This window comes from Heterocephalus glaber, unplaced genomic scaffold (assembly GCF_053883595.1).
Source record: "Heterocephalus glaber isolate CG9 unplaced genomic scaffold, H.glaber_assembly_v1.0 deba00001610, whole genome shotgun sequence".
Taxonomy (NCBI): domain Eukaryota; kingdom Metazoa; phylum Chordata; class Mammalia; order Rodentia; family Bathyergidae; genus Heterocephalus; species Heterocephalus glaber.
Window position 1 is genome coordinate 25,449,504 of NW_028258381.1, and position 23,756 is coordinate 25,473,259.

The 23,756-nt window shown below is 43.5% G+C and overlaps 1 protein-coding gene and 1 pseudogene across 1 annotated transcript in view; one reads left to right on the forward strand and one right to left on the reverse strand.

Moving 5' to 3' along the window:
- Positions 1 to 23,756, reverse strand: part of Hecw1 (HECT, C2 and WW domain containing E3 ubiquitin protein ligase 1) — a 401,408-nt gene that overhangs the window by 236,489 nt on the left and 141,163 nt on the right.
- Positions 9,349 to 23,756, forward strand: part of LOC101723665 (pre-mRNA-splicing factor SLU7 pseudogene) — a 49,181-nt pseudogene continuing 34,773 nt past the window's right edge.

Consider the following 23,756-nt stretch of genomic DNA (forward strand, 5'->3'; position numbering starts at 1 on the left):
GGAGCCATGAGGAGTCCTTACTGTGACAAGGGAGCCCTGCAAGCTGTCTTAGAGAATGGCTCCCCTGACTGCTCCTGGGCTGTCTCTCCTCCTAGCTGGGGCAGTGAGCACCATCGCAGGGAAACAATGGCCAATATCCCAGAGACAACTTCTCTGTAGTCACTGCTTGATGATAAAGAGCAATGTCTCCAATTTAAAAGGTGTCTCTATGCTGATTTTAAAAGTGTCAAAAATAAAGAAAAATGACTGTGAGATTTTGGCAAAGACCCTAACTCAAGGACTGAAAGGTGCCCTTGCTGGGATTGTATATAATTCAATCCCATTGAACAAATATCCACCGAATGCCCCATCTTTGGGGAGCTCTGCACTAGCTACTGTTCTGGATGTGAGCCCTGCTCTCCAATCCACACAGCTGAGGCACAGAAAGCTGAATGCGTGAGATGAATAAAATTAAAAATAAAACAAACATCTCTCCTGCCTGTAGATTCTAATACTGTGGTCTGGGGTGGGGCTCAGGCAGCTACATTTTAACAAGTGTGTGCTAAGTCTGGTTCTGATCAGCCAGCGAGCTGCAAAGAGGAGCCACTGCTATCTCTAATTGGTGGTTGTCAGAAAAAGCTGCTGATAGGAGGTAAGGTCACCTTGAGATATGTCAACAACAGCTGCATGCTAAATCCCTGGAAGGCAGGGTCAGACTTGGGCTGGAAGCAGGATAAAGAAGAGCTACAGAATCTCCAAAGAGTGCTCTGACCATCGCCCCTCTTAAGAGATGCCAGGAACAATCACAGAGCAGTTCATTTCTAAATGGACCCATCAGCCTGATTTTTTTCCCATCAGTTCACACTTGGCCTCGTTTCTCAATCAAAAATGGTGCAAAGGGGCCTTAAACCTGAATTGAAAGAAATGAAAGTGACGTGTAGGGAAGTTCAAACTTTCTCTCTGAGGGTTTGGTAATTCAGTCTGCTGAAAGAAATAGATTAATGGAGAAAAAGCACAGGAATTTATTAATGGGTACAGGCACCAAACAAGAGGTAGAAACTCAAAGAAGAGCCAGTAGGTGGAGGCTTAAATAGCCTGTTCTTAAGAGAGACAGCAATGGAGCTTTGGTGATTTTAGAAAGGAAGTAAAGGATTGTCACAGGAAATGAGTGGGCCCAAACACAAAGTTTCTCTGGGGCCCAGGTCTGGGTTGGCTTGCTGTGGTGGTTCATTCCTTCTGGTCAATGAGATTTCGTCACAGTAGCATTCCTTCTGGGAAGGGAGGAGCATCCCTTAGAGAAAGAACTTCAGTGGAAGTCCCTCTGGGTGCTTTGAGAGAAAAGGGATCAAAGATGATAGAGAGATGGGGAGGCCGGAGGTCAGAGAGCAGCACAGCAAAGCACTATACTTCGGGGTATCAGTTTTGGATCCCCAACACAGGCAGAGAACACCCCTAGTCAGCAGAGCACCAAGGAGGAGAGAAGAGACCAGGGACCAGCTTTCAGCTGCAGCAGCCCCAGAATCCTCCACCCTGTGCAGAGACAAGAGTGTGTCCTGCCACCAGGCAGGGGCCCTCACCCAACCCAGCAGGAGGACACGCACAACCCTCCCTGGCCACTAGGATAAGTAAAACTGGCCATTGTCAAGGACTCGAAAAACAGAGTGGTAAGGCTGTGGAGGAAATAGGAACCATTCTACATTATTGGTGGGAATGTAAACTAGAACAGCCACTATGGAAATCAGTAGGAGACTCCTCAGAAAATCAGAGATTCTATTGGACCCAGCTATATCTCCTCTAAGTATCTTCCCCAAATAGCTAAACTGGTCATATTATAGTGATATGTGCATAACCATGTTTATAGCAGCACCATTTATAATAGCTAAATCTTGGAAATCTGTCCATCAAAAGATGAATGGACAAAGAAAATGTGGTATCTATACGCAATGGAGTACTATTCAGCCATAAAGAAGGATAAATTTGAGTTATTTGTAAGCTAATGTATGGATCTGGAGATTATAATACTGAGTGGAAATCAGACACAGAAGGTTAATTATCTCATGGTTTCTCTAATATGAGAGACCCAAAATATAAATAATTTACAGTACAAAATAAAAGAGAGATGGTAGAAAACAGGGAGGTAGCCTTGGTGAGGATGGGAAGAGAGACTGGCAAGGGAGGAGAGGGGAGTGTGGGGAGGAGGGGGAATAAAAAGGATTGAGTTTTGATATGTATATGTACTAATTCCCCCAAGATGTAATTATTATATATTACAGGCATAAATAATTACATTTCTTTAAAAAATTATTTCACTCTACAAATTTCAAACACTTCAAAGAAATTCAAATTTAGGACTTCTTGGTTAAAATAATGCATACTAAAAATTTGAAAAATACACAAAATTAAAAAGAAAACACAAACCCCCATAACGATGTCACTCACAGTCTACCAGAATGGTTATTTAGAAATATTTCCTCCTTTTTTCTCACAAATTTTATTGAGTATTTGAGACCACATTTTTGTATTCTGATTTTTATGCTTAACTACTAGAGTGTAAGGAGGTTTATCATGTTAAAATGTATCACCAAAATCATTTTAATAATCAAAATAGTTCAACACATGGACATTTATAATAATTATCACGGTAATTCTAACTTTGCAAATTTACTGGTTCTATTTCTTTCTCCATTATAACTACTGGTAATTAAGCGGACATGACCATATGCCCAAGAAAAAAATCCAAGTCAAAAGTGTTATTTGTTTATACATTTGAGTTTTTAAAAATTAAGAAAAATATACTGATTTCACAGATGCCAGCAATATGGAAAAAAATTATTGCATGTCTTTCTCTTGGGTATGGGCACGAATGGGTTTACAACTACTTCTTTTCTCTTATGAAAGTGACAGGAATTATTGCTTAGTGCTGGAGGCTGAGAGGTCATGGGATATGAACAAAGATTTCTATGAAAGTCCTTAAAGGGGCTAAAAAGTACTTATGTGCGCCAGCCCCTCCCCCACCCACCCTCCCCCAAGCCCTCCCCTAAGCCCTCCCCTCTCAGCGCCCCTTGCCCACCGCCCTCTGGTCTTCCCCTCAAGTTAGAAAAGCTCTTCCTCCAAGAGTGGCCCATCCAGGTCCCAGGGAGTGGGACCTTTCTCTGTCCTCCATCCTGCTGCCCACACTGAGGATGGGGAACAACGGAACATCCTTCCCAGTGACATAAAGGCAGGGACAGGGGCAAAGCCTGTTCAGTGAGGCTGACCTGGGCGTTAGCACTCTTCATGTGCCGTGTGACACTGACCAAGGGTTCGAGCTCTCCAAACTCCAGCTGGTTCAGTAAAACAAGACCTGACCTCCCCTGAGCATGGTTGCTACAGAGCCGCAGAGCTGAGATCAGGCTGGGGCTTGAGGAGCCTAGACAGCAGCAAGGTGAATATTCTGCCTTCTCCTGACTTTACATAATGTTTCTTCCGGTGGGTCTGGAAAGATCTGGTTTTATAGTGCAGCTGATCTCCCAGGGCTTCTGTGAGAATTGCAGAGGCTGAGTCAATTCCCTCTCCCTGTCAAGAAAGTACTCTTTTAGAGACACCCTCTGTTATTGTTTAGATGTAAAATGTCCCCCAAAAGCCTCATGCATGTGGAAGGTGATTAGATCATGAGTGTCACAGTCATCGGTGGATTCATCCATTGATGAGTTCGTAGCTTAATCTGCTGTTGGGAGGTTGGGCTTGGTCAGAAGCAGCAGTCCCCCCAGGCGTGACCCGGAAGGCTGTGCTTTGTCCCCTGCTCCTCACTTCTCTCTGCTTCCTGGCTGCCATGGCTTGAGAACCTTTTCCTCCTCCCGGCCTCTCTGCCATCTTGATTCTGCCTTGGAGCCTGCTGAGCATGGACTAAAACTTCTAAAACTGTGAGCCAAAATAAACCCGTCCTTTAAATTACAGTTCTCAGGAATTGTGTCTCTTTGACCAACAAAGTAACTAAGACTTCCCCCTCTCACCACTTTCCTCAGCTCCGACAGGGACAGCTGGTTGTAGACCTGCTGCCACTGTCTTACAGGATTTTCCTGGTATGGTCACGTGTGTAGATGCACATGGGGTCTCACGGAGAGTTGAGGGACACATGGAAGGTGTCAGAGCATTCGGGGTTCTCAGGCATGTAGTATCATCTCTCCTTAAGAAATACCCAGCTCATGGTCAAGGCAAGGGTTTCTGCCGAGTGTGCTGAGAGGTTTTCACTTTAATGGATATTAGACTTTCTCCTCTTGGTGGAAAGGTTATATAATGCATTAAAGTAAAGCTGTTGCTAATTTAAGCAAAATAAAATCCCACTTCTAGACCTGAGACTGCTTTTCCACTCCAGAGAGAAAATGCCTTGAGGCATGCAATGCTGGAGATGGAAGAGTAAATTCAGGAAAGGCGCGGAAAGGAGCAACAGAGTTATCAGCCCGGACATCCAGGCCTCCTCTCATCCTGAGACAGGGGCTCAGCAGAGCTGGAGGTCTCACAGCACCACAAATGATCCTGTCAGAGAAGAGCCCGGGGTGCCAGTGATGAGTGCCAGTGTCACCAAGAGCCACTTCCCTAGCTCTGCCCTGCCCCTTCCCATCCTGTCCTCATACTTACTACTTGCTGCTCAGCTGTGCCCTGAGATACAACTGCTTTCTACTCTGCTCTCACTTGGGACCCTGGTTATTAAACAGGTGTGTGTGTGTGTGTGTGTGTGTGTGTGTGTGTGTGTGTGTGTGAGAGAGAGAGAGAGAGAGAGACAGGGTCTTCCTAAGTTGCTAAGTTTCCCAGGATGGACTTGAATTTATAATCTTCCTCCCTCAGCCTCCCAGAGTGCTGGGTTGACAGGCATGTACCACCACACTTGGCTTTTAGTTGTCCTTATAGAGACACCTCCACTCTGGACACGTGTTTTTGTGGCTGGTCCCTCAGGCCCTCACTGTGCTCTGGAGCCTCCGAGGGATCTCTGGCCAGTCAACCCTGCACATACTGGATCCAGCAACACTGGTTTAATAACGGTCCCCAGACCCTTGTCCTTCTTTTCTACTCTGTCCGTGACCTCCTGAACTCCAAGTTGGCATTCTCACAAGTGAGCACATCGTGCTCATAAAGAAGCTAAAACCCAGCCCTAAAAGGGGCTGCCAGGAGGAACAGCATTAGAAATTACTGGCAGTCTCACTGCATTCAGTCACTGAACAAGGATTTATTGAATTTCTGCCACCAGCCAGGCACTGCTGCAGGTAATTGGGTAAATCAGGGAATTAAAGAGACAAAAGGCCAGGCTGGTGGGAAGCTTCAGTTTGACTGTACATGGCCCACCTGGGTATCGACCCAACTAGAATGCAAGGTAAGGTGAGACAGGTAGAGCTGGGCCATGTTTAGTGAGCATTAAATGTCAGGCCCAGGAATTTATCTTTGGGGTGAATTATCATCCTCACTGAGTAAGAAGTCATTGCACTTTGGTCAGGAAAGATGGCAAGCAACAGGATGAAACCAGACTTTTAGAAAGGTGAGTCTGAATACAGAAGACAGGTAAATATCAACAATCTTCCGATCTACATGAGGCCCCTTGAGCCTCCCTGTCATAGTCCTCGCAGTGGCTCTCAGAGGCAGATCTTGGCCCCGAGCAGAGGAGGGACCTGAGGTCCAGGGAGGGAATATCCCGGTGAGCAGTGAGGCAGGCATCCAACTCCAGTCTTGGGACACTTCATCTTCTAGGCTGTGCATTTCCCTCTCCCAGAAAAAAACTGTCTTTACTCTTTACTCATCGCATGGACTCTTTCCAAGTAGAGCCTCAACTTGAAAATCGGGAATGTTGTTGCAATATTCACAGAAAAATGTCAAGAGAGAGGAGGCCTGTCAGAATTGCCTGGGGACTTCTTCCAAATCCAGTCCTCTCTCCCCACATCGTCCCAGCTCCCAGACTCTGACAGCTTCCCCTTGATGCATCTACTTGGCAAAGGCGCCTGCGATTCTGCTAACTGCCAGCCTTCGCAGCAGCCTGTCCAGCGAATTCACCTCCTCTGTTCATGGAGACAACTTAATCCTGGTGGTTTGGGCTAAGTGTTCTGTTGTGGAAGTCTGGGAGAGAGGGGAGCTCTTATCTGTTTTACAAATTATTCTCCAAACAGCATCCACTGTAACCTTTCAAAAACCAAAATCAGATCTCAGCTCCTTCTGCCAGATACCCTATGGCTTCCCAACAGGGGCCTTTAACAGTAGCTTTGAGGTTCCTGTGGCCTATCCTTCAGCCCCTACATCAGCATCCTCAGTGCCCACTGTTCACTTCCTCCTCCCTTGGCTCCGGCAACCCTGGCCACATGGCTATTCTTCCAGCCTACCCATCACACGCATGCTGCAGGGGCTTTGCATGCACTCTTCCCTCTGCCAGTAAGACTTCTCCTCCAGGGTGCTTTAGTGCTCATGGCTGGCATTCATGCAGCTCATGGAGTTTCCTAACTCCGTGCATGACTTTCAAAGTCTAAGTAGCCTAAGCATGATGATGTCTAGCCATTATAAGGGACGATTCAGAGTAAACCCTAAATTGGTGATGTCCCACCTCCCGAGTACTCTTTCCTAGGGGCGGCACTTTGGAAGTCTGTTGGAAACAAAACACACTTTTAAAACAGCACATAGAAACTCTGGGTATTTACCAATAAAGAAAAAAACTACAGCTACCAATTTTGAAAGTTTACCATTTGTCAGTGATTTTGCTAATATTCCTTTAAATATTTTACTACAATAAAACTGACATTAAATTTACTTCTTCGAGGTATATGTATTAGTTAATTTAGACACACTCTACATTCACAATTTAAAGGAAGAGAAATTTAATTTGGCTCATGATTTCAGAGGATTCAGTCCACGGTCAGCTGGCTCCAAGGCAGAATCATCATGGTAGAAGGGGTGTGGTAGAGCAAAAGTACTTAGTTCATGGTGGCTGGGAAGCAGAGCAGGGGAACAGCCCCAGAGAAGAAGAGGTGAGGGATCTGAAATAGAGGCCAAGGACACACCAACATGACCCACCGAGACACACTCAGAAATGTGATCTGCCAATCCCTTGAGTGAATCCTAAAGCCAATCAACTTGACATCAACTTCACCCAGCACAGTAGGAGCTGAGCAATGGTCAGCTGCACAATAAAGAGAAAGTAAGCAGGAGCAGAAAGGCAGCAGCAAGCCCTCCTCCCTCTGCTGTGGCTCTGAAGGCTGAAGGATGTAACCTTATCTCCAAATAATGGAAGGCATCTTAGGGCTCTAATGAGCTTCTACATGGGTCAGTCTTAGTAGCATTGTCTCTAAGCTTCATGCTTCCCTTAGCATGAAGATCCAGGAGCTTCCCTTAGAGATCCAATAGCTGGATCTCTGAGACCTGCTGTCTTCCTCAAGCAAAACTTGCCTGTTTGGATTGTGATGATGTCTCATCCCCTCTCTGTTCACATCTCTGCCTGCTCTCCCAATTGCCTTGCCCATCAGGTTCCTGTGCTCCTGTGTTACAACCACAGGCAATTATGTGCTCGCCCTGGAACCCGAGTCCAAGTGGTATAAGCCTTATGAGCTTCAGAGATTCTAGCAATCTCTGCAGGCTGTTTGCCAATGTACTAGTCCAATGGTTGTTAACCTGAAATGCACATTGAAATAGTGAGAGGAACTTTAACAAACGCAGATATTAAAGGATCCTCTATCCTGGGGCTTCTGACTTAATGGACAGGTGTTGTAGTCTGGGTATCAGATCCTTCAAAGCTCTGCAGGCGAGCCCTCCACCCAGTTCGCGCGCACATCTCACTCCGAGAAGCTTTGCCAACAACCTGTTCTACCTTTCCCTCTTTGCTTTGAGCTGCTTGTTATACTGAAACCTCAAATAATTACACAGTGTCTACAAATATTCTCCTAGGAAGTCCTGGTTATCCTTAAAACCTTCTGTTTTTAAAAGGGGCCAATCTATTTGTTTTAACAAAAAGTTATTCCAAGTTTAATAAATTTAAATATGTACTAGAATCTTAAAGCAAGAGTAGAGTCCATTAGAATCCTGAAGCAAGGGGCCAGGGATTTAGCTCAGTGGTTTCGCTTCCTGCTGCGCAAGCGCAAGGACCTGAGTTCAATCCCCGGTACCAAAAAAAAAAAAAAAAATTATCCTGAAGCAAAAGGAAACAAGAATGAATAAAACCTAAAGTGAATACAATCAAATCCCTTCAAGACTTGGGACCATAATATCTATGAATGGCCTGGATCTACCACTCACCAGCCCCACCATCACAGGCAAGAGTTTCAACCTTCTCCTTCCTCAGTTTCCTCAGTGCCAACATCAAAGTGCAAACACTAGGGCTTTCCAGGCTTGTGGTGGAAAGAAAATGGAATATTGCTTGTGAATGTACCTCATAAAGTTATTGATGTATTAAGAATAGAATAAAAGCTACTTCAGGGAAGTGAAGGAGACATTAGTCAAAAAATACCAAATTTCAATGAGGCAGGAAGAATAAGTTCAGGAGGTCGATTGTATAACATGGTGACTACAGTTAATAGCAATCTCTTGTATTTATAAAAATTAACAAAAGTAGATTTTAAGGGTTCTTACCCCCCAAAAGTGGTGGCTAGGTGAGGTAATACATATTTTAGTCAGCTCTCTTCAGCCATTTCATGGTGTAGGTATATTCTGAAACATGTTGGACAAAGTAAATATATGTAAATTTTACTTGTCAATGAAAAATAAATATGAAGGAAATCATTTCGGGTCTGGGAAACATAGCCTTCCTGTTTCTTGTAATAGTGAACTCAGTGAATGAGCTAACTCACTCCTAGAAGTATCAAGTCTGTTTCTCCTTATTTGTCTCATGCTTCACTCTCCAAATAATTCATGGATAAAGTCAGTCTCGTCTGAGAGGAAGGACAGGGGAGATCCTCAAAGAACATCACCACCCATGTGACCTTTTCATCAAGGCTTATAGGAACTAGGAACGGCTGGAACACCAGCTGAGCCATGGAGAGGAATGAAAATGTGTCAGTAGAAATGAAGACTTGGAGAACTAGTAAGTGTTCCTGTGTCCACAGGATATGGCCAAAATTGGGCCCTCTGGAATCCTTGTTATCTAAGGTTTTGCTCCTATGATCCTCTCCAAGAAGGAATTTGGGCGAAAGCCCTCCATCTTCCATCTGCTGGTTTGCTGTCACCAAAGCTCCTTCCTTACTGCTTACTGTCTCTGGAGTCACTGGCAACATCAGGTGGCAGCAACTGGGGCCTTCAATGGTTACAATCGCATGACTTGTCACTATGAGAGCTAGGGATGCAGAAGGGAAGGCAGGGTCCTGGCCCTGATGCCTGGCTTTAAAGTCATGTATTCAAATACACGGGGGCCATACTGCTGGGCACCCCATGATTAACCCCACCCAGGCCCGGATACACTTCCCTGCTCTCTTCCCCGTGTCCAAAGTCAAAAGGGTGTGGCTGTCCCTGCAGCTGACCCTCAGGGTGGCCTTGGCTTTAGGGAAGACTGGCACCCTGTCCTCTCACTCTGGTAAGAGAAAAGATAATTTCCTTATTTCGTCAAGGGTCTCAGAAAGTGGTAATTAAATGGATTAATGAAAACAAAGTGTCCACCCCCAGCAGCGTCCAGCTCTGTATCTCTTCCATCTCCAACTGAAGGTCCCACTTCTGCTCGTGAACTCGTGATGGAGGCTGAGGGACAGTTCACAATACTGAACAATGCACGTTGTTCTTACAATAATAGACCTGGGTGTCTAAACCACATAAATCGATCGATTTGTAATCACTTTGCTTTGAGGACTAATCTACACACATAAATATTATTGAAGATCTGGAAGAAATTTTATGTATGTAAGGTATACCTATCTGTACTCATTATATTAGAAGCTAAGACAAAAACATAAAGTATTTATACTAATGCATTGAAAAGTACAACAGTAAACTCAAAGGGTAACACCTTATGCAAAATAATATTTTCTAAAATTAAAAAGGTGGGAATTGTGACATCATTTGACATTTTTGCAAATTTCTTCAAGGCCTGGTTTAATGGAAGACAGCTGGATTCTCATGCCTGCTTCTGATATCAGCTGGTTTCGGTATCGCACATCATGGAGCTTCTGAAAAACTCAAGTATTCAGTCATGGCAGATTGACTGAAAAGTGAATTGAAATCTTCATATTACTATGAAATTAGTTCTGACCTTACAGACCCTGGAAAAGCTCTCCAGGATTCCCAGAGGTCTCCAGGTTGTGTGTTGACAATTTCTGCTCCAGCTAAAACATCTGTGATACAGGTTACTGATTCTGTGTTGTGCTGTTGCAATGAAATGGCCATTGGACGTTAGAATGGCAGTCTTCCAACAATATTTAATGAAATGTAATTACACCAGGTGTGGTGGTCCACATCTGTAATCCCGCACTCGGGGAGGCTGAAGCAGGGGGATCTGAAGTTTGAGCCTAGTCTGGGGACCTTAGCAATTTCGTGAGAGCCTGTATCAAAATTAAAAAATAAAAAAGAGCTGGGAATGCAGGTCAGTCCAAGGTCCTGAGTTCACTCCCCAATACTGCACAAAAAAGGGGGGGATATTTTTTGCAAATGTTTAAATCAGCTTGATTTAGGTAACTAACTTATAGCTGACATTACCTAACATTATAACTTCAGTAGTTTAATCATTGGCAGGTGGCCCTTTTTTATTACTATTGCTGTGTGTTGGGGATAGAAGCGGTCAGAGGGGAGGCGGCCCTTGAACGAACACTAAACACCAGGGAAGTGCACACTGTGGGATTGCAAGCAACTTTCTGGGAACAGATCTGACTATTCTAGCCAGGGCAGGATGCTCTCCGTAGATCAGCAAAGCCGGCCTTTAGAAAGGGGACCAGGCAGGGCCCTGCCTGCAGCAGCTCGTGCAGGGCAGGTGCTTGTCTTTACCCCTCTCCCTGCCTTTGCTGCGGTCATGTGTCTGCCTGTGGGCTGGGTTTGGCCATCCTGGTCTAGAAAGGTGGACGAGACTCATGGGATCATCCTTATGGCCCCTGTGGGGCTATCTGTGCTGAATATGACTTCTCCTGTCATAAACAGATGCCATTCAACCCAGCAATAGAAAGTAAACCTGTAACTAAATGCAGTAGCTATGCGGCTGTAATCGGAGGCTGCCTGTTAAAGTCCCTGCTCTGGACATCAGGGAGGGGAGGGCTGAGTGAGCTGGAGGAGGAGAGGATAGAGATGGCTCCTGGAAGGGGTGTCAGGCCTACAGAATTCAAGGAGAATCTAATTCTGGAGACAGAGCCTGGAGCAGCCCCGAGAGGCCCTGGCTGTCCGTGGTGGCACGTTTGAGGAAGAGCGGACACAGAATGAAGAGCCAGGCTGGAAGGGGGCTATGAACTCGAAAGAGCTCATGTTTGGAGTCAGATCTGGGTTGAATTCCCAGCTCTGCTTACTATTACCATGTTACTGTGCGATCTCTGAAGAACAGGTTTCCATTTGTAAATAGGAACAATCGTACTTCCCTGGTAACACTGCTAGGAGAGTGAGGCTGCCGTCAGAGCAGAACCCAGTGTGCAGCAGGCATCCAGTTGATGGCAGTTATTATTGGAGACAGGCTGTGGGGACCTGGGGCAAGGAGCCCAGGAGAGGGGCTGCGGCTAGGGGACACAGGAGCTGCAGGTGTGGGACTGAGCTGAGCTTGTGATGGAGAGTCAAATGTGTGCAGAGGCCCTGGACTCGATCTTTGCTACAAGCCTGGATAGGTGTTGACTGGGGTGTGGGGCACAAGGCTGCCCAAAGCAGCAGCAAGCTATCTTCTAGCCCGAGAGAAGAGTCAGAAGTCACCTCTCCTCCATTCTCTCAGCCGAACATTTCAGTATCCTAAACCATCACCAATTTCAAAGGCTGATTTTCTGGGGAAAACGGAGCCTCAGAATGGGAAAGGAGAATTCCGCATGGGGCTGTGCGTGAAAGCCCAGCATTTGGGTTAAATCTCCAGGCTTCCCGGAATGGGCTTGTTTCTCTCTCTCTTGCCATCTCCCTGCTCCTCCATCCTACTTACTCTTAATGATGGAGAGTGGTATTTCCCATGGTCGGGAAATAGTTGGCTGAGGTTATTTTCTTCAAGACTTTGACAGCAACTTGAAGTTTGCATATTTCTTGTTTTTCTGACACTGAAGTTGTAACAGGAATGAACAGGAATGAGACTTTACGTAGAGAACAGTGGTGGCCCATTTCAGATGCCTGAGAGAAGGGGCGCTAGCTCTCTGCATTTCACTGGATTCGTCATGATTTTTCATCTTCCTTAAGTGCCCTATTGTACAACTTGTTTAAATGTTTAAGACATGTGCCCTTGTGTTTCTACTCACCAGGACCTAGAATTTATCCAAAGAAAGAGAAACTTGTAGCTAGGTGTGGTAGCACACACCCGGAATCCCAGCACTCTGGAGGCTGAGGCAGGAGGTATCCTAACTTTGAGCTTCCTGACCCCGGGTCACACTTGCTCACTGGTGGAGCTGAGACTTCACTGTGTGTCTCTGCAGTCTCCGTGTGGTTATTTCCACAAAGATCCTGTATTGGTTCCAATGTATATGTGGAATGCTACATTTTGCACCTGAGATAAGCAAGTCGGAAACATAATCTAGAGCTAGATCAAAGGAATAAAAAAACATACATCTACACTTGAGTCCTCATTCTTCATCACTGGTACTATTGGATTTCTTCCTTCATGCAAGCAAATTTACTGGATGCCTACCATGCCGGTTACTGCCTTAGGCAAAACGGAAACAGACCTCTGTTCTCATTGTGTAGGGTTCCAAAGGGGGGAAATAGCACAAAACAATGAAATAAATTATCAGCTGTATTGGAAAGGGGTGAGGGCTTTGGAGAAAAATGAGGCAGGAAAGAGAGTTAGGGAGTGAGGGTCACTGCAGTGTTAAGTAGGTGGCACAGGAGAGAAAGTGACAATCAGGACATCTGGAGAAAGCACTGGGAGCGAAGAGTGAGCTGGAGATGCCCAAGCGGATGTGTATGGCAGACCTAGGGGGCAACTGGGAGGCCCGCGCGTGTAGCGCAGAGGGGTAAGGAAGAGAAAGGAGAAAAGAGCTGGAGAGGAAAACAGGGACCTGATCATGTGGAGCCTTGCAGGGCACTAAGCAGGCTCCGGAAGTCTTGGAGGCTCTGAACAGAGAAGGCATGCATTTCAGTGTAGGTCCGGAGACGCCTGCTGGTGAGCGTGGAGAAGAGGCCTTGCTGTGGAACCAGGAAGAGAGGGTGAGAAGTGACTATCAGAACCCGGGAGCTGCTGGCTGCTGGAGCCAGGACGGGAGCTGCGGATGTACTGAGAAACAACCGGATGCTGGATCTAGGTTTGGAGGATGCAGGTTTGCATGCAGGTTGCAGAGAAAGGATGAGTCAAGGACAATACTACAGGGTCTGGCCTGAGAATCAGGCAGGAAGAAACTGCTGTTAAATTAGAGTTGGGGAGGCTGGAGAGTCAGCTTGGACACTTGCATTTGAGGTTCTTACTAGACCTCAAAGAGGAGCTGGATATGCAACATCAGGGCTCAGTGGAAAGGTCTGAAATAGGCACATCAACCAGGAGTCACCAGCCTCCAGACGGGATCTGAAGTCATGGGAGTGGACAGAGTGGATGAGACCACAAGGGGAAGGATGCAGATGGGTAGGATCCCAGTGAGCCATGGGGAAGCCCATGGTTAAAGTTCAGGGGAGTCGGGAAAAGAGCCAAAGAAGGAGCTGCCAGGGAATGAGGAAAACCAACAGGAAAGGATGTCTCCCTGGAAGCAGGGAGCTGAGTTTCCTGGAAGATGCTGTCAACTATGCCAAGTGTAGTAAAGCAAGAACTGAAAGGGACCAAGGGCCACTGATGACTGTAGTTGGACAGCTGTGAAAGCCAGTGTAGTGGTGCACACCTGTAATCCCAGCACTCTGGAGGTGGAAGCGGGAGGCTCACAAGTTTGAGCCCAGCTGGACAACTTAGTAACTTAGTGAGACCCTGTCTTAAAATAAAACAATTTTAAAAAGGATTGGGTGTGTAGCTCAGTGTAAAGGCCCTGGGTTCAATTCCCAGTACCAAAGGGGGAAAGGAGGAAAAACAGCTGTAGAGGAGTGAGGAGAATCTTTTTACAGGCAGGTAATTCGGATGCCTCTTGGAAGAAGTCCTGCTGTACCAGGGAGAAAGAAATGGAGCAGCAATGAAAGGATCCAGGGGAAATGGCTGGGTGTGCTTGGATGGTCGAACAGGGGCGAGTTGCCAGAGAGATGTTCTCAGCAGGTGGCAGGGACCACGGCAGTTCACCTGTCACAAAGGGCAGGAGGGCAGAGCAAGGACGCAGATGGCTGCTGGCGCTTGAGGCTGCTCTTTCCTGATTCCTGCAATTGCCTCATCCACCTAGGCGGAGGGTGGGGAGGAGGTGAGGAAGGTTCACTCATCCTTGCATCTTAACTGATTTATGGATCAGTTTCCCTTTCACATATGGAGAAAGAAGAGGAGCAGGGTTAGAGGAAGCACCCTGAGAGCCCGAGGGAAACTCCAAATGGAGCTTCCGGCCAATGCTGAGAAGATCTCCTGGAGACTTTTTAAGTGTAAATACAACCTGGCAAAGTGGCAGAAGAGGCATTTGCATTTCAGCTGAGAGTTCTTGCTACCCCATGAGCGAAGAAGGGTTGGTTATAGGGCATTTGATTTCACTTTAGAAAAACTAAGAAGATAGAAAAGTGGTGTCACGCGCTGAATAGAGACTGCTCCTGAGGAGGAAGCCAGCTCACCCAATTCTGTGCCCGCTACACGACATCCCTCGGCTGAGTTCTATTTTCCAACATAGAACAGTGTGCCAGTGGGTGGGGCAGACTGCTTTCAGCTTAAGGCATTTAGCGATGCAAAAATAAACAGTATCATCAAAAAATAAAACTAATCAGGATTAGTAATAATTTATCATGGTGTGACAATGGTGAAATTGGATGCAACAGAGGAGAAAAAAGGGATGCTGATCACAACTTTTCTGTTCTGTTCTCTGTGTGTGTATGTGTGTGTGGTTAGTTGGGATTGAATCCAGAGCCTTTGCACTGACCTACAACCCCAGCCCTTTTGTAAGTTTTTTCTTTTGAGACAGGGTCTCACTAAGATACTAAGTTGCCAAGGTTGGGTTCAAACCTGCCATCCACCTGGCTCAGCTTCCCATTACTACCGCTTTAAAAGTAATCATCATGTGACTTTCTATGTTATATTTTTAGTACCTTGTAACTTTATGACTTTAAAAAAAACCTTAATCTTGACTTAAATCCTACAGCGTGAGGCACTTTTACTTTCTTATGTAAACTCAATAACAAAGTGGAACCACATCCCACAGGTTTCCGGTCACTTGCAGGGACAGAAGTGACTTTCGGGGGAGCCTCCGATGCAGGGAGCTCATGAGTGTTGATGTGAAAATCAATGTCGCTGGCCCTTTGATGACTCTAAACAGGCTGGGCTGGAAGTTGGTCTGTTAGATTGATCCAAACCAACTGTCTCACATGGCTTTTATGTAACATGATTTCCCATCACTGCCCACAAAGGAGAAAATAACTACAAGGATCACCTCTTTCTATGTGGCTTCCACCAAAAGGACCCAGACCCAGACCCGGGCCCTGTGACACGGGGCCTTCTGCACACTCAATTCTCTAATCCTTTGACTCTCCCCTGCCTCCACCTCTGACCTCCAGTATTGAGTGCTTTCCCCTCTAATAGATCTCAATTTGTGAAACAATTGTAATGACAAAAATCCAGTAAGGAAATTCAATGGGATCTGACAACATAAAATACCACCAACCACCAGAGGAAAGGGGTTGTGGATCAATTGGCAAGATATTGGTGAAAACTCTATAAAGCATTAGAGTCGCTTATCCAGTAAATGAACAATGACTGCATGTGTCACAGGTACGTGTGTACGCGTGCACGAGTGTGTGTGTGTGTGTGTGTGTGTGTGTGTGAAGAGGCTGTGTGTTGAGGGAGAAGTGGAGGGGGATCCTGGGGATGAATTAATGATTAGGCTCAAGAACACCACGATGTGGGCAGACAATTCCTTGTACTTATTTGTCCAAAATTTAATGCGATTTCTTCCACACAGTTTTTATTCTACAAACAATATTTACTAATTATGAGGTACAAAAAACATCTAGAGAGAAACAAAAACCACCTCAAGACACATCAGCCCAAGATAAGCACCATTAACACACCAGGCTCCCTCCCAATCCACTGTGTACCTCTGCCATTGATATGGTACTTTACGTATGTAACTTCATGTAACACTGTGTGGTGAGCAATTTTAGTTTATTAAATAATCTTAGGAAACTTGTTTTATAAAGGCTATACATTGTTCCATATTATATAGTTTTTCCCTAAAATGTATTTTAAGTAATAATCTTTTCTTCGGTTGGATTCTTAAGATGTCTAATTTTTTGCCATCATAAATACAAGTTATCTACAATAAAATATGAACATAATAAACACTGTTAGCTTATCCTTCATACCAGTCCCTGAGTGTTTTTATTCTATTCTCTGAGGACCCAACAGGTCAGGGGTACTATATATGCGGAGGGGCAGGCTGCCTGAAGCAGATGTGTGACTCTTTCTACTCTCTGCTCTGTTTCAGCATTTGTGTCAGCACATCTTCAGTTTATAGTAGTTTTAATGTGATAAGCAAATGGCATAGCATTTTCACTAGTGTTCTGTATAAGACACACCTTCTCACTGCTTCAGTAATCTTTCACATGCCCTATTGTGGGACCGAGTCCTAGTCCATGGTAGTACAGTGTAGGTTTCCATAAACCTGTGTCAAATGAATGAATTATACTGAGAGATGGCTCGTGTCTTTTCTATTTATTTCAATAGGGTTCTACTGCTTTCCTTGGCCCCATACATGTATATTTTACATCTAGTAAGGGTACCCACCATTTTCTGTAAGGATAATAAAATTTCCCAATATTTGCTTATCATTTTATTTTGTTTATTTTTTTAAACTTAAAGAAAGTTCTACATTTTGTATTGTCAAACATCTAGATTTCTTTTCCATTATTATCTTTGTTATCTTATACTTAGAAGGTTTCTGTCTCCATCTCAAGATAATATCCGTCCATTTTTTGACTTTTTATGATTTCATATTTTATGTCTCACTCAAATCTACCAGGGCTTGATATACTGCTAAGTCAAATTATATCTTAACTTGTTTTCAAAGTAGTTAATTGTATCGATAACCTTTATTCAAAGGTTTTTTTAATCCATCATGATTATTTACAAAATTTATATTAGGGATAATTTCTGTTGTGTTTATACAGTTTCACTAAATTTTTTATTATGTTGCTGCATTAATACTACATCCTTTCAATTACTTCATAATATATTAATGATACATATACTTCTTTTTCCTCTTGATTTTCTTTTCCATTCATTCATCTAAATATTTCTGGAATTGTTGATTAAAATACATATGCACTATATATGTGTGTGTGTGTGTGTGTGTGTGTGTATGTATGAAGTTACATTTATACCAATCTAAAGCCTTGAAAGTTTTAGATCTACATTCAATTTGTGTGTTAATATGTGAAGATTTGAAGTTATGTAAAGTATCCATCCAGCCACATGATATACACTCGATTTGTTTATTCCAATCCTTTACTACTCTTGGTGAAATTTTATATTTTTCTTCAGAGTTTTCACACATTCCTGTTTGAAGTTATCTCTAGACACTTGAAAATAGTATTTTCTTTCCTTTATATTTTCCAAATTGATACAACTGTTTTAGATGAAATATGTTGATTATCAATTATATTTACTGTTTCTTGCGTATTACTTAACTTTTTCAAATTCTCATACATTTCGGTTGCTGTTCGCAGTTTTCTAGTTTGACAATTAGACATCTCCAAGTGTTATCTGGTAGACCCTTAGCCAGCCACCAAGAAGGTTTTCAATGATCCTCATGTCCTACAGTTCACAACGTGGTGAAGGGCCCTCCACAATGAATAGGAGGAGGTCGGTGGGACCAGAAGGATGTGGTGGAGTGGCAGTGCTGGCTTCCTGGGCTGATCACAAAGCCAGTGCAACTTCCCCGGGGTCTTGTGGCTGCCTGGCTCTGGGGAAAGGTGGGAAAAGCACACACACGTGGTCTGGGGGAGAGGTCCAAGTTCCTGACTCCCTCTAATGGTCTCGCAGCCTGCTACCCACATGAGTGAGCCACTTTCTTTAGTGACCTAAAGGTTTCAGGGCTAATGAAGCAGCAGATCTTTTCTCAAACCCTGGTGGTCTGGCCCTAACCTACACTTCTTCCCCACTGAGCTGGGGAGCAAGAGCCCTGTCACTACACACTACATGCCTGCTTCTAGCATTCGACTCCACCAGCTGTGAAACTAACTCTGCAGTCACTTCCATATGACTCTTTCCCCCATTAGAAAGTACGATCTCTCGGAAGCAGAGATGCTGCACACCAGATGCCTTGCACACTGGAGAAACCGAATAAATACATTTTTATTAAAGGAATGAATTGCAGGGTGTTGGTTTTGATTTATCAATAATGTAAAGGGATTTTACCATCTACGCTTATGAAAGATGTCAGTTTCTAATTTTCTCATTTTGTAATATACTTGTAGATTTGGACACGCTGACTATGAGACCTTTAGAAAACATGTTCTGTCTTTAACTGCCTCCAAAAACTTTCATGTGGATTATGCACTACGACCAGAAAATATGTGACCTTAATAATTCACCCTTTCTCGTATTAACTGAGGTAAGATGCATGGCCAGCATATATATTGCTAGTTTGTGCTGATGTTCTTCACACACCATGATGAGATATTCTGTATCTTGGCAAGATGGTCCCTAGGAATTTTAATTGCAAATATTATTTGATTTTTATGTAATATTATTTATCTCTTTATATGTTAAGCAATGAGTTAAAGCTCCAGGTGGAAGTGCATGTCTGCCCATTTCTTGCAGTTCTTAAAGGTTTATTTATTCCAAGCCTACATTAATGGACCATAGAAGTTTATGGTCCATTGTCACTGAATTTTAACTTCATCCACGTAAAATTTTCACCTTTATCCCATTAAGGATGTTTTTTCTCATTTTATATTAAGCTGACTTTTTTGCTTTTTTAAAAAAAAATTTTATGTAAGCTTTCTACCCTTAACTGTTTTCTTTTATTTGTATCTCTTTTAAGTAGAATATCGATTAATTTTGTAGCTTGGTCTAGCTTGAGAAATTTTCTATCTTCAGGAGCTATTTATTTATATTTATTATTAGAAGAAGTGTGTGGTATAATATATATTTGATTTCTGTTCCCATTTCCTGGCAAAAAGTGCCCAAGACACTGGGAAATTCCTGAGAGGAAAACTTCATGTGATTTGTAAGTAATCTGTTTCACCAACAAATGAACTTGTGCTGAGATGACTTTTCACAGGATCCTAACTAGCCTCTGGATGGGGGCTGGTTGCCATAGGAACCAACCATGTGACTCTTGGACTGGGTCTCTCAGCCTTTCAATTGACCTCCTTTAGTAAGGAGGGGTTGAGATGAAACCCATCATGGCTGGTGAGTGATTTAATCAATAATGCCACCATCAAAATCTCCAAAGAACAAGGTTCGGGGAGCTAGAAAATAATTCTTACTCCAAGAGGGTGTGCACCTCAAATCCATGTTTAAACTACTAAGATGTGGGGGTCATTTGTTAACAAAATATAATCTAGTGGATCCTGACCTATTTTCTGCTGCTGTTTTCTCAGTTTCTAGACTCATGAACAATATGCTTTTGTCTCCATGGGCTCAAGTTTTCTGGCAAATCAGAAGAAACAGAGGAACTCATTTAGTGTACCAAGTCATTTAGACTATTTTCATATATCGTGGAGAGAAAGTACACTGTAGACACTTTCCTTTCTTGACTATAGTAATCATTTCTTAGTAAAGACAAATGCTCTACTTAAAAAAGCAAGCACAAGAGCAAGATTTAGTCTTATGAATAAAAAAATATATATTATATTTTATATACATATGTACACATATACAGGCAAATGCTATTCAGCCTTGAAAATGAAAGAAAGCCTGTCATTTGTGACAATGTGGATTACTTTGGAGGACATTATGCCAAGTGAAAAAAGCCAGGCACAGAGAGACAAATCCTGGAAGACCCCACTTTTGTGTGAAGTGTAAACCCTAGAAATCATAGAAGTAGAGAGAATGGTGGTTACTAATTGTGGCGGGAATGGAGGATGTTTGTGGAAAGGTATAGCGTTTCAGTTAGAGGAGGAATAGTTTTAGAGATCTATTGCACAGCATTACAGATAATAATAATGTATTTTATAGTTCAAAACTGTTGAGCTGATTTTGAATGTCTCAACACCAAAAAATAGGTATGTGAACTGATGGACATATTAATTAGGTTGTTCTAATAATTCTACCATATAAACATATATCAAAGCATCACATTTTACCCCATAAATATATACAATTATTATTTGTAAATTACATTTAAAAATAGATACTTATGCATCTTATCATTACTTTGTGATATGTGAATGGTAAATAAGGAAAAAAAGTAAGGAATAGAAAAAGATGGGCTTAAATTTTAAAAAATAATGCTAGCAAGAATAGAATAAATTCTGGAGCCTCTCTTCTCTCTTTTTTGGCCCTCTGTCTCTCCCTTGTATGTTTCTTCTTTTTCTTTTTTTTTTCTGAGACAAGGTCTCGCCTGTAATTCAGGCTGCCCTTGAACTTACTAGGTAGCACAGGCTGGCCTGGAACTCACAGTGCTCCTCCTGCCTCGGCCTCCCGAATGCTGGGATTACAGGTGTGTGCCACAACACCTCGTCTTTGTCTGTTTCTTAATGCTTCTCCATATGGTCTCATTATTATTAACAGAGTCCAGAGTAGTATTTTGGCAATTGGATAGTGCCATAGTTTGAATAATAATTTCCAAAAGTTCATGAATTGGAAATTTAATCCCCAAATTTATATGTTAATGGTATTTGGAGGTGGAACTTTCAGGAAATGCTAAGGATTACTTGAGGTCATGGGGGTGGGCCCCAGGATGGTGTCTGGGGTTTTCTAGAAGAGCAGACAGCCTGAGTTGTCACCTTTGCAAGTCTGGTCATAACACTGCCGTGGGAGGCTGTGGCCAGAAGACCCTCATGAGGTGTCAGCGCCAGACCCTGGGACTCCACAGGCTCCAGAGTCATGACGTAAACATACCTCCATTCTTTATAAATGGCCCGGTCTCTGGTGCTCAGTTATAGCAACGAAAATGGACAAAGACAGAAGCCTTGCTTTGCAGTCCTCGCCTGACGGGGGTTCCCATCATTTCCTATCATTCTCTGTGTTTTCTAGAAATTAATGAAAATCCTCACCTCCATGCCTGAAGTTTTTAGGTGCTTCAATAAAATTACCATTTCTTCTCTGAGGGAAATAATAGCCAACTTTTGTTTTTCAGAATATGGAAATTAAATTATATTTTCTTTTTATTGCATAAGCAAGTAATACCCACATTATCTAGATGAGGAAAGAAGGATCCAAAATTTTATCAGCCTTTACAAGCACTCATGCCACTTTGGTATCTGTTATTTTAAATACAGCTTTTACATATAGATTTGTAACAAGCTCTTTCAACCTACACATAATTTAGCTGGGTGGAGGTGAAATGTAACAGGGAGGGACCACCCAAAGGGTAACTAAAAGCAGGATAAAACTTCACATCTCTGTCTTCATTTTTGTTTCCCTTATTACTTCAAAGCTTTGGGAAATCCTCAATCTGATCTACACATAAGCACATGACTCACTTAAGAAGCGGCTGTATTACAAGCTTTGTCAGCTCTAAATTTTCCTAGCCTGTCTTATCCCCCTCCAAGAGTGTGGACACAAAGGTATGAGAAACTCGTTTACAGGACCTGCAGGAACACCTCATCGCCAGCTTCTACAAAGTTCAGTTCCAGACCCCTGGGGGGTGACTAGAAGTCTCCAGTCACTGTCTCATTTTTATAAACCTGCAGTCCCCTTGGATTCAAGCAGAGCCTGCAGACCACTCCATGATGAGATCACCCCCATGGCAGGAATAGAACCATCCCCTCAGGTGATGATGGCTCCTCCAGGATCTCACAGAAACAGTCCTGAGATACCGGTCAATCAAGAATTGACCAGGATCCCCGACCCTTCCAGCTACACAGACTCCAGCCATGCCAGCCCTCAACCTTTGCCTTTGTTTCCCTTTTCTAGAAAACCCCAAAGTTTCGGTGTGAGCCCCTGGAAGACAGGCCTGGGACCTCTTCCTCTGTCCTTCCTGCTGTGGCCATGCTGACTAAAGCTCCTTTCTTGCCTTTCTCTTCCACTCTCCTCTTTGACTGGTGTCATGGCCGGTGGCTGCGCCTGACCTGTGGGAACCTCAGAGTTCGGGATTTGCTCTAAAAATGTGGTAGCAAAATCTCATTTGTGTTATGCAAGGTGCAAGAGCCTACAGATGTGACTGAAGACTGTGAAGCGGATGTGGAGATGAGCTGGGATAGTAGTTCAAGACTGGTGTAACTTCTTATGCCACTTCTCTGCTACATTCACAGTAGCTGTTCAGAGGAAACAAAGGAGGAAATGCCATTTTGAACTAAACAGTTATTATTTGTATCAGTTTGTTTCCCTCAAAGAATGAGTGTTAAGCTCTTTACTGCATTGAAGACTCTTTGGGGAAGAAAACTGCTTTTCGTAGCTTAGTTCTTTTAAGATAATTGCTAAATAATTACAGATTCATCTGAAGACATCATAGCATCCAGAAAAGAACATAATATTGGAGTGGTGAAGACTGAGCCTGGATCCTGCCTTTATCCCAATAGCTATAGCATTCTGGGGGAGCCTCACAATCTTTCTGAGCCTTAGTTTCCTCGCATATGACAGTATGGTCACATCAATACTTTGTAAGTTGCTGTGAATGTTAAATCAGATTATATATATATATATATATATATATATATATATATATATATACACACACACATATATATATGTGTGTATATATGTGTATATATATATATATGAGCCGACATGGACATATCATTAATTGAATAATAGCTATTGTTTCTGACTTTCTTTTAGCTTAAAATATTTATCAATCCCTGTAGGTTTGTAATTTTTGCTGACTAGTTTGATTAGGCAAGGAATAAGCAAGTAACATGGAAAACAAAAATCTGCCAATCATCTATTTGTTATGAAACCAGCCCGTTGCTGTTGCAAAGGTATGGCTGGAATTCAGGTACCCTTGAAATCTGAGTATTAATTCTATTTTGTACCGGGGATCGAACTCAGGACCTTGCGCTTGTGAGGCAGGTGGTGGCACCACTGAGTTAAATCCCCTGCCCTGAAGTGTTAATTCTAACAATAACCACTTTGTGAGAAATATATCATGCACAGAGACAAACACTTTGTGGCTTGTCTCCCCACTGGTGTGAATATTCCTCATGTATAATGAGGGGCCATGTAATTAGGGTGCAGTCTCTGCCATAAGCGTCAGGTGTCTATAGCTGTCTGGTTCTGAATTCCTCTCTGGGGCAGCAAGGCCAACTGTGGACCCACTGCATTTGGGGCAGAGCTTTCAGTGATCACTAGAGGGCAGCAAAGAGCTTGGGAAGAGCAAATGGGAGTAAATAAATCTGGGGACAAAAAAAGACGCGTAATGTTCCTCAGGAAAAAGGTTCTTCCTTAACCAAAGAACACACTGGATCTGTGTGGTGGTACACGCCTGTAATCCCAGCACTCTGGGAGCCGAGGCAGGAGGAATCTGAGTTCAGGCCCAGCC